General features: G+C 30.6%; 1 protein-coding gene and 1 pseudogene across 5 annotated transcripts in view; both read right to left on the bottom strand.

The window, feature by feature from the left end:
• LOC112208034 (protein eyes shut homolog) overlaps positions 1-15,231 on the bottom strand; it is a 327,262-nt gene that overhangs the window by 117,625 nt on the left and 194,406 nt on the right. The gene's annotated exons all lie outside the window — the stretch shown is intronic.
• Positions 10,300-10,419, bottom strand: LOC129144447 (U6 spliceosomal RNA; annotated as a pseudogene).

Genomic DNA, 15,231 nt, shown 5'->3' with positions numbered 1-15,231 from the left:
TCATAGACATAAAACTATAATATGAAAAGTACTGTAACGGATCTATCTTTAAACAGCAGCTGATAAAAGACAAATGAGTGAACAGTTCATAATGGCCAGATGAAACCAAAGATAAAAGGTGACAGTGGAGGGCAAATAAGTGCTTGTCAAGCAGACAAGGAGGAGGGGGTGTTTCAGACAAATAAAACAGCATTGGAAAGGTTAAACAGCTGTTTTAGTGCATAGAGTTTTCAGAGAAAAAATTAAGTGATTCAAAAAGGATAAATCACATAATTGTGAAAGTCAATGGAACAAATGGATAAATACAGATGAGCTTAAAATAAAGGTGAAGTTAAAGTTGCAGTGGCTTTTTAAGCAATTGTTCAAGCATGCATTTTACTCTATACCAGTGATACGTAAACAATGCTCACTGGACAGGGCCTTCTATGCATAAATAGTTCCAAGATGAACAGGAGTGAGAAACATTTGATAGATTCAATACCATATGTCTACTTGAAACTGTCTTGAAAACTTACAATGCATGTTAGTTTATAAACAACCTTCAATAAAAAAAAAAATTAAAACCCCAAAAACAAAACCAAAAACCCCCTTGACTTTAATACATTTTCTAAATTTTATGAAAATGAAAATTTTCCTCATTTGGAAGACCCATTATAATATCAAGAAAAAAATCCCAGAGAATAGAGTTTGAGAAACGTATTAATAGGACGTGCAAGCTGGTGATATCTTTTACTTTACTGCTCACAAGTAATTTTTGCTTGTCTTTAATGAGTCTTCCCCACATTTCCTCCATAAACATCCTCATAAAGCTGACCATGTAAAGCTAATTTTTTTTGTACTCACACCATATACTTCTACACTGGAAGGTGTTTGGGATGTAGCATAAAGTATCGTTGAGAAATTTTTTTGATATGGCTAATAACATTAATTTATATTAATGTCTGCTTCACCAGGAATACTGCTTTAGGAACCTGACTTAATTCCTTTGTGTAGAAAAAATATATATGTGTGTGTGTGTATATATATATATATTTATTTATTTATATTATATATTTATATTATATATATGTTTATATATAATATATATATTTAAACAGTATATATATATATAAAACAGTATCTGTATATGTATATAAATATATATATTAAACAGTGTATATATATATCTATATATATTAAACTGTGTGTGTGTGTTTGGCACATCATAGGAACTAAATATATGCTTCTGAAAAATAATAAGATTAATTAAATTCATTAATGACTTGATTTGTCATGTTTTGTGAATCATGGAGCAATAACAAATGTGTGTATTTTGCTGATAATATTTTTTGCTACAAACCATTTTTATTAGTATTTATTTTCAACGTTTAATATCAACATAGCATAATACTGAATTTTATGAAATTCACTCATTGCACATTATGTCTCTTCAGGATTTAAATTTTTATATTTTGTATCATCTCAATATTTATATTTTTAAGAACTTTTACTTTTTAATATTTTTGCACTATATTTTGACACTATATGTGTTAGTTTTAGATCTGTTCTATTTACGAATGTTCATGAACAGATTTTCCCATTTTCTAAAACTCTTATTTGAAAATGCATTATGAAAGAATTGTATTTTAGAAATCATGACTCCTCTGAGATGGAATGACAAAATCTTTCCAGGACTTATAAAAAATTCACTAAACAGTTAGGTCTTTCAGCTGTTCTATGTGTTGACAGACGGTTGCAGATCAAAACTGTGCATCAAAAAGATTATGTTAATATAATTACAGTGGAAAATATTCTGAGGAACACAGGAACTTTTCCTTAGCACCATTTAAATGTGCTAAGGAAATAGGTAAAGTAAGCAAAGTCAACCTACGAAATAGGTAAAGTAAGCAAAGTCAACCTAAAAACACAGAACTGTAGAACTTGAAGGGACTAAATATATATCTACTTCAAATTCTCCTGCTTTCAGAGGAGGACACTGAGAACCAGAGAAATGAATTGACCTTTGCAAGGACATTCAGAAGTACTATTTTCTAAATCCTGCTCAGACATATCAAGGAATGACACAGCAAGTTCAAGGCCAAAGTCATATCTGAAGCCGTTAAATTTGCTTGCTTGAAAAACTAAATGTCATTTCTTCATAGAGGCCTTCTGGAGATCTTTTTCTTTTTTGTGACATGATTCATTCCCAAAAATATGACTGTACTGTAACTGAAAGCCTGGTTTATTTACTTCATACACCCCATTAGAATTTATAGTAATTTTATTTAAATTGTGTTGCTTTTAGACCATTGAATTATTTGTGTTTTCTTCTTTAAAAAATATGACTACAATTTTTCTAATAATTAGAGTTCTTCATATATGAAAATTTCAGCATTTCTTAGTGACTCCTGAAATACCTGATACTTTATTTCCTATCTAAATATCAATATCTTATAGTCGATATTCATTACTTGGTCTCACCTCAGGACTATTGATTTTGATTATTGGGTTTGAATTATATGGGCTTAGAATTCTAAATTTTGAATATTCTTATGCATTCTAAAGTTTAAGAACTTAGAAATTTTATTATTTATTTTATGGTAAGGCAATTTTATTACTTCATACTGCTGTAAACTACTGTTTTTCATGAATTTAAAAAATGAATAGGCCAGGCACAGTGGTTCATGCCTGTAATCCCAGCACTTTGGGAGGTCAGGGGGGCAGATCACGAGGTCAGGAGATTGAGACCATCCTGGCTAACATAGTGAAACCCCGTCTCTACTAAAACTACAAAAAAATTAGCAGGGCTTAGTGGAGCATGCATATAGTCCCAGGTATCTGGGTGTCTGAGGCAGGAGAATTGTTTGAACCCAGGAGGTGGAGGTTGCAGTGAGTCAAGATTGTGCCACTGCACTCCAGGCTGGGTGACAGAGCGAGACTCCATCTCAAAAAATAAAAATAAAAAAATAAAATAAATAAATAAATATATATATAGACACACACACATGCATATGTGTATATGTACATATATACACACATATACACATACATATGTACATATATACATACATATACATACGTATGTACATGTATGTATATATACATACATGTACATACATATGTACATATATGTATATATACATACATACACACACACATGTACATATATGTATATACATACATACATGCACAGACATGTACATATATGTATATATACATATACACATGCACAGACATATGTACATATATGTATATATACATATGTACATACACATACACATGTACATATATGTACATATACACATATACATACACATACATATGTACATATATGTACATATACACATATACATACACATACATATGTACATATATGTATATACACATACATACACATACATATGTACATATATGTATATACATATATACATACACATACATATGTACATATATGTATATATACATATGTGCGTATATGTATATGTACACATATCTGTAAATATACACACATATATACATATAGACATATGGGAGTATGCATATATGTGATATGTATGTGTCTATACATACATGCATATGCATATACATATATGTGGATCATATATGTACACATCACACACATATATGTACACATCATACACATATATGCGCACATATATGTACACATCATATACACCTATATGTGAACATATAGACATATGTGTATACATACATGCAAACATATGCACACATATAGACATGTATGCATACATATATGCATACATATATGTACACATATAGCCATATATGCATACATGTATGTACACATATAGACATATATGCACATATATGTACACATATAGCCATATATGCATACATGTATGTACACATATAGACATATATGTACATATATGTACACATATAGACATATGTACATATACGCCATACACGTATGCACATATATACACATATGTGCATATACTTATATGTATAGACACATGTATGTATATACATATATTTATGGACACATGATACGCATACATGTATACACACATATGTGTATATACACATATACATATACATCATATACACATATACACACATATAAACATATGTGTATAGGCACATATATGTGTCTATACACATACGTATACATCATATACACACATACACATATATACACATACGTGCACATACACATAGATACACATACGTGCATATACACATAGATACACATACGTGCATATACACATATATTCATATATAGTTACATATACATTATGTACACATATATGTAGTAATATTCCCTTACTGTTAAGAATATTAATCAAATATAAGTCTAAATTAAATGAAAAAAATCTAAGTTAATCCTCATGTTAGTTCCTATACCTTTTTCTTTATATCCATAAGATCAGAAGAACACTTTAAATAATTAACCTAAGCTGGATGGAACAAGTAATAATAATAGTAATAATAGACTTTAATAATAATTATTAAAGCATGGTTCAATGGTTAAAAGTAAGGTCCCTGTGTCTGTGTCTGAAATCTAAAGACTGCAGTTTTATTAGAAGGACATTAATTATACGCATATTACTGAAAATTGCTGTCAAGGAACCAGAGTAGTCAATTTCCTTAACCCACATATTCCCATTGTACACTAGAGTCACTATTCTTCAATATAGTCTCAAAATATATATTTTTACTAATTTCAGGCACTATTTTTTAAAAGCTTATCTTCAATAAACCTTCCCATACTAAATTTTGGCTTTGTGGATTCTAAAGACAACAACACAGTGCTAACTTTTGACTTTAAACAAGTACAGGATGGGACTCAAAGTCTTCTAGTTTAAAGTTGATGTAATTGATTTATTCTCCCCTCCTTCACAAGAAAGTTTATATAAAAAGAACATAAACAAGTGGTGTTTATTTTGCCACAAGGCCTACTAATACAGGGAGACCAGGATGCTGGGCAGCTTAGCGGAAAGGTCGGTCTTTGGAGAGGGTTGGATCGTAATCCTTTAAGGCACCTATAAACTACGTGACTTTAGGCCAATTATAAAGTATTTTTGATCCTCCTTTTAAATATTGGGTTTTGTTGTTCTATAAAATAAAAAGAATAATACCAGGTAAACATTCTGCTAGGCAGTCTACCTTAGGTCTTCTATGTTAGGAGCTTCTATTCTAGCCAAGATTAACATTTAGTATAAATATTATTAGTTGCAATTATGACATTTTCTGCTATAGAGTCCAACAGGTCATCTTTACAAATTCCTTTATTTCACAGAAAAGTAATGAACTATATCAACTATTTGATTATATTTATACTTAGATGCTAGAAGCAGGACCAATATATTGCGCTTCCATTTCTCAATGATGTATTCAATTAATTCATGCTTTTTCAGTCTTCACTAGCTTGTTACCTGTCTACACCTAAGACCTTATCTTGTTTCTATTTTAACATCCAAATACTTTATGCATAGCATTTGTTTCTCGATTAATCTGACAAAAGATCTCTAGAATAAATGCTGCATTAACAAATGAAAGTGAATTTAATGCCTGCCAAGTTGGTACCTGAAAAAAAAAAGGTCTTTAAAACTCCTTGGATAGTTTTGATTGTTAATGTTTTGATAATTATTTTTATGGTTATTTAAGTGTTCCTAGTATGACAAGCCAAAGGTCTAGGTTCACCAATCCACCATGATTGAATATTTCTTATAACTTTTTGTACTAGGTGGAAAATGATCACTTTTATTAATCCTGTGCTGATCACATAAAAATAGCTAAGGCTTGCTTTGCTCAGGCCTATAGTTTAATTTATTAGGGAAGTATAATAGTATTCATCTTTAACAACTAAACTATAAAGTTCTCCTAAGAGAAAATCAGAGCAATAAATATTTTGAATAAAATTTTACCACTTTTTTTAAACAAAAAAGCATAAAATTAAATTTGCCTGCTAATTTATATTTTAACTTGTTAAACTTGAAGCCCTTTTTGGATCTAATGATTTCCTCCTTCATGTGATTTTAGGTTTATTCAAACTTACTTTTGATTATGAAAAAATTTACCTGACAGCCAAAGCATACATTCAAACAGATAGCAAAATCATTGGTTAATAAGATGTGTACTAAGACACAGTCTCAACAGTGCAGAAATAAACCAAAAAGGTATTCTTTTAAAATATTTGCCTTTATATAGAAATAATATATCATGTTTTCATATTTAACCGTCATGGAAAATCTTGAATTCAGTTCTACTTTATTGATGTTCTCTGAACTTCCTTTTTAAGAGATAATATTTTAGAAACAAGTTAATATGTACTGAATGTTTAAATTCCTAAACTATTTGTTTCCATAATGTTATGATATATAATTTTCCACATAAAATTTCCCAATTAGCTTATAATATCAATAAGATTCATGTTTACTACTCATAATTCAGGAGAAATAAAATTTGAACTAAAAGTAGTAGAGTTTGAAAATTTTCATAGTATAAATAACATGGTTTTAACCCAGAGGTTTTTTTAATCAATCATAGCGAAATATTTTCAAAAACTCAGTCACTTTGCCTAATGTCAATTAGTGGACCCAATTGATCACTTGTTTTATCATATATGTGGCAAATTTATAGTTTATCATTTGTCCAAAGGGTGTTAAGACACAAGAGATAATACATCAATATTGAGTAATAAACACAGAAACAGTAGTTTTAGAAAAAACAATAAAATGTTAATACTTTTAATGAAGCCATTAATTTTTTTGGCAAAATCACCTTCAATAATTATAGCTAATTAATACTTTTTCATCAAGTAAAATTTTACCAGATAGTGTGTTTAAACTATATTAACTTCAAAGAGAAAACTGTCAGAACTAAAAGTATTTTTAAGCCTGAAAGTTTAAATGATATAAATGTTTTTAAATGCTTTGATTTGAAGAGGTACAATCCTCTGTTTTCATGACTTTGATTCATTGCTGTGTACACAGAATTAAACTCAAGATAATACTGAGAGTTGTGCTAGCTGTTAAGTTCACAGTGATTAATGGCAAGACAAGATATCAGGCATCTAAGAGTTGAGAAAGTATTAACTTGAGAGAAAGCTGAAAAAGCCAGAGGGAAATAAGTCACAGTAACGAAAAGCAAAGAAAAAGCAAAACATTGTTCTTGATTGTACTTTGATACATTCCTGAATTCATCCTAAATTGTCAAAAGACATGTTAAAGCAGTGTTCATGGGATCTAAATCTAAACTGGCCTATGAAATAAATAACTAATATATTATTACATAAAAATTAAGAAATATATAAAATATTATAAGCAAATTTTCTGTTTTTGAGTACAAAATGTAGTAAGAAATATTAATTCTTAAAACTTTATGAGAAAAAGAGAAGGCACAGAAAAAAAGCCATTCTAATAATTTATACAGTTTTCATATAATATTAGTTATCAATTATTAAAGAATTCTCACATTCCAGACATCGTCTTAGATGATTGTATAACCTATCTTAATCCTCATAACATAATCACCAGTATGTGAGAGGAAGTGTCTCCTTTTCAATTTTATATATTTTGTAAGCTAAAATTCAGAAAGATTCAGTACTTTTTTAAAGATTGCACAGAAGTAAGACTTTAAATACAGTTCAGACCAGTAATTAAACTTTGTTTTATTCATTTGCTTAATCATCTGTCTTCCCCAATGTTGCAATATTTGTGAGGGTAGGTACCAATATTGGCTTTTCTACTTCTAATTTCCAGCAATTTTCACAGAACCTGACTCTCTCTCTTTCTTTCTCTCTCTCTGTGTGTGTGTATATATATATATATGTATATATATGTAAATATATGTATATAATTATATATAATTAGAATTATAAATTTACTGTACTGTGTCATAAATCTTTCATAATTTTTTAGTGTATATGTGTGATATTTCTTTCAAAACAAGAGCACTTTTCCAGATCAAACATTGTAACATGTATTTCTATGTATTTCTTTTTTTGCATAGATTTACTCACTTTTTCATATGCTCTTTGTATTTTTTTTTTCATTTGACATTAATTGGGCACTTAATGAACACATAGATTTCAATGTGCTAGAGTCTCCATATGTAAAGACAAATAAGAAGTGATTCATTGTCTGAAGGCAGCAGCATGCAAACAACATTAAATCAGACAAACAGGTGCACACATCGTATTAGTGGAATGGTTTGTGTTTTGCGGATGCAGAGAGATAAATAACTAATGAATCATGAGGGAGCTAGGGAACACTTTGCTAAGGAAGCCACCTGTGGGCTGAAACTGGGAAAAGTAGTTAGTTGTCTAGCCTCATGTTGGCAGGGAATGGAAGAAAGGAAAAGCATTTCAGGAAAAGGAAACAATGTACAAAGACCCAGGTTAAAGAAGATAGGATGCTCAGTTTGCCTGTGATGTAGTGTGTGAATTAGAATGAAATGAATGTAAGCTAGCAGAAATACAGTCAAGTCAGATTACGATGAAGTGTTGTTCAGCATTAATATTACTGGCAATTTGGACAAATTTTTCTTTGTTCAGACAAATTATTTGAGGGAAGTTAAACATCACTTGCCCTATCCACTAAATTCCAAGTACTCCCTAGTATTTGCAACAAGCTGATACAAACACAACTCACCCATTTCTCCCATCACTTTTCCAAGTGCCTCCATCAGGAATTGTAATCTCACACATACACACACTGCACGGCATTAAGGGCCAATGTGAAGTACTGAGGAATTTGGACAATATTCAATGACAAATGAAGATAAAGAAGATGTTAGATGACTAACATGATTGTATTATGCTTTATAATTTTCCAATTTTAATTCCTTAATATGATTAGCCCAAACTGTAAGAGGAAAGCTGAAATCATTCTTAAAACTGTGAAAAGTTTTATTAAAATTCATAGAGATTGCAGTTATGGAATGTGCTAATTTTCAGGTTATGACAACTTAACACTTGTCCATTACTGCTTCATTGACATGAAACTGCATTAAAACATGTCCTTATTCTATTAACACTTTTTTATGGCCTTCAAAGATAAACACAATAGGATATTTTGTTCATTGGCACACACACTCATATACATACACAGTCACATAGACTTGTATACACTGCTTTACTGCTTTATAAAGCTCTTACAAACGTATTTTTGAAGAGTAAGTTTTTGACTTCTTTGAAATAATTGTTTTCTATTTTTTTAACAATTTGGCAATATCAAATGCAATGTTTTTAGTAATTGTATTATGAAAACAAAAAGCAACTTAAGACTTGATGAAAATAGTGGTCAAAGCAAATAAACACACTTTATGTTTCAGCCAAATTACTGCATTCAAGAAGGCTGTGTCCACAATGTATGATTCTTTTCAACATGATTACATAATCTTATCTGTAAGCAATACAGCATGCCATTCTAGTTAGAAACAACAGTTCTGATTTAATGTTAGGTTTGTGAATTTGGTTCTCACCTTAAGAAACTAACACCCACATCCATATGCAATGCTTAATTTGCTTCCACTTTATTCACTTTCTTTCATAAGCTATGGACCGAGCACAAAAATAACCTAGTCCAAAAGATTCTTGGGGCCATCTGCTCTGTTTTGCCTTCTGAGGCTTCTGTTGTTTTCCTTTAGAATGGTTTCCTTGATGTTCTCAATGACCTATTGTTTTGCTGATGGTTATCTTGGCTCTCTTCCTGTAAGAAATTCAAGAATTGTCTCCAGCTGCCTATAGCATAGATGGCCAGTCATATGACATTTCCCTTATTGGGATGCATATAAGACAGGTGAAGAACTTTCTAATTAAAATATTTGAGTTGTCAATTCATAGAAGAAAATAATTTCTTAGGAGATTTTTCTGAAATTTTTATAATTAAAAGAATGCATTGGGTTGTTATCTTTCTCAAACCTTATAAATTTCTATTGAAATCTGTACAAGTGAAAACAAAAGAACAACACTGAGATTAAGGTTAGTATACATTGTTGCCTATAATTATTAAGTATTGGAAATAGAAAGCTACTAGTAGCTGAATGGAATTTCATTTTGGTCAGATTCAATTGTGAGATAAAATCAAACAAAATCAAACAATTCATTCAAGTACACAAAGATGATTTTGGTATCTCATTTTAAAGCAAAGGCAAGAAAAATAAGCCTTACGAAGAAAAGACCTTGTTCATTTCCTCCCTTTACTTTCCTCAGAATATTTTGTTTCCTTTTTTTCCGCTCATTTCCCACCTTCTGTTCTTCAATTCTACTCTTCTCTGTTTTAAAGTAATTTCTTTTTTTTTTTTTGTCAACATGTAATGCCCTGGGTTTATTTTGTGAGAATTCTATCACAAAAAAATATGGAACGCTTCACGAATTTGCGTGTCATCCTTGCGCAGGGGCCATGCCTCTCAACTTTTTATCTTCCTGGTTTTTATTACAACTTCTCTAGGACCTCTTCCTCATTTTAGATGCTAATTAGCACTTACTAATTGAAATTTTAAAAGCTGAGTATTTTAAACACTTTAGCACATCAAAAAATTCTGTGATCATAGGCAGATTTCAAAATAGTTTAGTGTGTAAAACAGAAGATACTAGAGACTCTGCTGCCTTTTAAAGAAAGTGTGAAAAACAAGATATGTGTCTAAATTTTACACTTATTTTAACATTGCATGTCTAATTCTGACATTCTTACACAGTTTGAAAACAAACCAGGTTTTTGTTGGGTTCTGGCTTGTGTGATTACTGTCATCAGAATCCTAGCCTATTCATTTCTTCAAATACAACACAGTTATCACAGATTTTATAGCCTTTTTTTCTAGATTCTGCCATGTCTGTTCCATGCTTTCTACAGAAAATCAGCTATGAATAAATGTAACTTTATCCTAGGTACAGGGGGAAAAGCAGTCATTCTTATGAAGTGCAATTTTATATATAATTATTTTTAAAAGTTACATTGTATTTACGAGATGTTACAGATTGGATTCTCTGGGAATCAGATGTTGAGACAGAGTTTAGTGTGTGGAATCAAGGGGGAAAGAAAGTAGTCCTGACAGAGGTAGAAGTGGATTTCCATATGGTGACCAGAAACTTAGCTGACCCAGTGATTTATGAAGGTAAAAATGACCAATCAGAGTTGTTTTGCTTGAAGTGGAAGTGGCCTAGGCCTCTATATCCCTCCCTCTGTCAGTCACAGATATGCAGATGTGCCCTGCTCTGGAAATGGGTGTGACCTTGGGCAGGGCAGCTTCTCAACTCAGGCAATCCCTTAAGGGGCTGAAGCTTTCCTGCCACCTACACTCCTAAGACCAGTGGCAATAGGATACTCCCTGCGAAATGGGGGTGACCCATCTCCACATCCAACACCTAAGAAACATTTAACATCCCTAGACTTATGCTGAAGAATTTTGTTTTAAAATATTGATGCCTTCTTAGCTCATCATTAATATGAAAATTTCTGACAAACTCAAAACTCACCCTTTTTTGGTATTACCCATTTTATTCACATATACTTTATCTTCCTTTTAACTTTTATTCATGGGTCAGAGATACTGCTGTATATACATGCTTTGTACTCACATAGTTCTTTTAATTTTTGCTTTATTTTTCCTTTGGCGTACTTATAATTATAAACTACTGGTATTAGTGTTGTTATCACTTATTCTTCACTTGTCTTTGCTATTTTCTAGATTAATAGAATTTTTCTATTCTATTAATCTAGATTTCTAGATTAATAGAAAAACAATGCATGCAGATAAGTAGTGTAGCCAGTTCTAAGTTGGAGCCTTTAATTGTGGCACAAAGTAGAGAAAGATAATAAAGACTCATGTTTGTAGTGTTTACTAATAGCACATTTGAGGATAAATGAGAAAATACCATTAATTTGTTTATTTACACCCCTCACACACAATTTTGACCATGCTTTCATTTGTTTAATTCAAAGAATTTATGTATTTACTACCTCAATCAAAATGCATTATTTGACACTCTAGTAACGACTCAGAGGCCCCTTTAGCATCTAATAATTCTTGTTTCACTGTAAATGCTCAATAAATAAATATCTGAAAGATACACAATCACAGATCCTTAAGAGTTCTTTAGGGATATACAGTATTGTCAAATACTTTAGGGATACATAGTACTTTAGAGATATATAGTATTGTCACATTTTAAACTCACGTAACTTGGATTTGTCATTAGCTTAAAGAGTTTGCTCAAATACAATAAAAAATAAAGTTAGCAAACATAAAGTCATTTGAGTATGAAACACACTGTTTTTACAATTGCTACTTCCACAGTGAAAACTTCTCATTATAATTAGCACTTCTTAAATATAGGCACTGATCTATACTTTTTATTTCTTTTTATTAAATGCATATTCCAACATTTTATCTTTATAAACATTGATTCCAAATTAAAGTGTCTAATTTTTAAAAAAAATGTATTCAATGGTATGTTATTAATGAACAACTGTAATTTGAACAATTCATTTAAAGTAAATAATTTTATATCTTTTGCCTTGTTAAATGTTTTAAAGGAAAATTAATTTTTAATTTGAAAATTATTCACAGAAACTTTGAGAAGTTTTACTAATCTTAATTTTTAATATGCTTACATGCAACTATTAGTAGAATTTAATAATACTTTAATTAAATGAGTTAATATATGTCATACACTTGTAATAGTACCTTATGACCTCACACTTAGTGTGAAATGGAGGTCAGCTCTTATTAACAGCAAGAAGTAAACAAATAACTAGGGTATAAAAAAACTTTCTAATAGTAAGATTATCAGCCTAAAATTTAAGGGATATTTTTATCATTTTTATAGAAAACAATGTATTTTGATTTTAATACAACATGAAAAACATTTTAAAGACAGAAGTAAGAACATGGAAAGATTTTTTTTTTACAAAATTAAATATTTTCTGAATTAATAAGATGTTCTAATATTGAGCCAGATTTATCTGCTTAAAATAATTAAGTTTTTTAGTGTGTATCAGACATATGTATAGATGCCACTAGGTAGGATTAATTAAATTATAGCTTGCAATGTATTACCTCATTCGAGATAATAATATGTAATTAGTTGACTTCACTGGGAATTTTCAATTTATATTCCTAATAAAAAATATTATGTAATTGAAACCAACATCTGCCTAAAATCAAAATGTCATTTAGAAGATTTGCAGACTACTGCTAAAGTCAATGGACGTTGTCCCTAAGGAAGTTCTCAAAGAAGTGTTGTAGTAAAGAACTTTCTGTGAATTATTCCAGCCTGAGGGAACTATGTTAGCAAGTATCTTACAGTCCAAGATATTGGTCTTCTTATATATGGGCAAGTAATAAATCACTGTACTTGCATATGTCATGTACGTGGCCCATATCAACAATCAGAGAAGATGTAAATTTGTTGAATACAAATATGAACAAACATCCATTGACCAACAAACTGTAACAGGCAATCAATCTGATAATGAGAAATCCAAAAGAAGACTTTCTTTTAAAGAAAGACATGAAGGACATTAGATCACAGACAAGCTCCATAAAGTTCTCAAAAAACAAATTCATCTACAAAGCACAGGGAAGCATTTATAAGTACACAGCCTGAAGTTGATTACTTGTTTGTTCATATTTTTCAAAATAAATGGCCTAATATACCCTAAAAGAACAAATTTTCACGGACATATGTGTGGTTGGTATGTATGGGCAGGTTTATTGTTCGAAGTCCATATACAAACATAGCGTGTATTTAACTATTTATGTATTTAACTTCTATACTGTTTTCAAGCAAACTGTACCATCTAATTGCACCATGTATAGAGGAGTAGGCTAGGACATTTAGATAGCATTTGGCATTTTATTCCAAATTCTAGGAGGAACACCAATAATCTCAGCTTATGTATTTAAAAATTAGAACTGATTTTAAAACTCAAATTTATTTAAAAAATTTATTTAAAACAACAGAATTCCATTCTTTTTGATGGCTAGATAGTATTCCATTGAGTATAAACACCATATTTTCTTCATCCATTCGTCCCTTGTTGGACTTTTAGGTTGATTCTATATCTTGGAAATTATAAATTGTGCTGTAATAAGTATGAAAGTGCAGATATCTCTTTGAATACTGATGTCATTTTCTTTGGATACATAACCACTGGGGGATTGCTGGATCATATGGTAGTTCTATTTTTCATTTTTTGAGGAATTTCTATACTTCTTTCCATAATGTCTCTACTAGATTACAATGTGTGTAAGTGTTCCCTTTTCCCCATATCCTTGCCAACACTTGTTTTCTTTAGTCTTTTTGATAATAACCATTCTAACTAGAGTAAAGTGGTATTTCATTGTGGTTTTGATTTGCATTTCCCTGATGACTAGTGATGTTGGGTATATTTTATATACCTGTTGATCACTTGTCTTCGTTTGAGAAATGTATATTAAGTTTTTTTGCCCACTGCTAAATCAGATTATTTGTTCTTTTGCTGTTAAATTTCTTATATATTGTGAATATAAATCCTTTGTTAGATGTATAATTTGCACATATTTTCTCTCATTTGTAGGTTGTTTCAACTTGGCTAATAGTTTCCTTTTCTGTGTAAAAGCATGTTAGTTTGATGTAATCAAATTAGCCTATTTTTGCTTTTGTTGCCTGTGCTTTAGAGGTTTTATTTAAAAAAAAAAAATCCTTGCCCAGCCCAAAGTTGTAAAGCATCTCTCCTGTTTTCTAATAGTTTCATCATATTTTCAGATTTTACATATAAATATTTGATTCATATTGAGTTGATTTTGTATATGGTGAGAGTTTGGGGTCTAGTATCATTCTTCATGTAAATATCCAATTTTCCTGGCACCATTTGTTGAAGGGATTGTCTTTTCCTCAATGTGTGTTCTTCTTACCTTTGTTGAAAATCAGTTCACTGTAGATGTGAATTTATTTCTGGGATCCCTATTGTGTTCCATTGATTCATGTATCTGTTTCTATGCCAGTACCATGCTCTTTTGGTTACTTTAGTTTTGTAGTGTATGTTGAAGTAAGGTAGCCCGATTTCTCTAGCTTTGTGATATTTGCTTAGGGTTGCTTTGGCTATTTAGCATCTTTTTGTGGTTCCATATACATTTTGGAATTATTTTTCTTTTGTGAAGAATGTCACTGGTATTTTGATAGGGATTGTAATAAATGCATAGGTTGCTTATGGTAGTACAGCCACGTAACAATACCAATTCTTCCAATTTGTAAACATGGGATTATGTCCGTTTATTTCTGTCCTCTTTGATTTCTTTTAT

This window comes from Pan troglodytes, chromosome 5 (genome assembly GCF_028858775.2).
Source record: "Pan troglodytes isolate AG18354 chromosome 5, NHGRI_mPanTro3-v2.0_pri, whole genome shotgun sequence".
In the NCBI taxonomy this organism is placed as follows: domain Eukaryota; kingdom Metazoa; phylum Chordata; class Mammalia; order Primates; family Hominidae; genus Pan; species Pan troglodytes.
The sequence above is the reverse complement of the archived record's forward strand: the minus strand, read 5'-3'. Positions and strand labels throughout refer to the sequence as shown.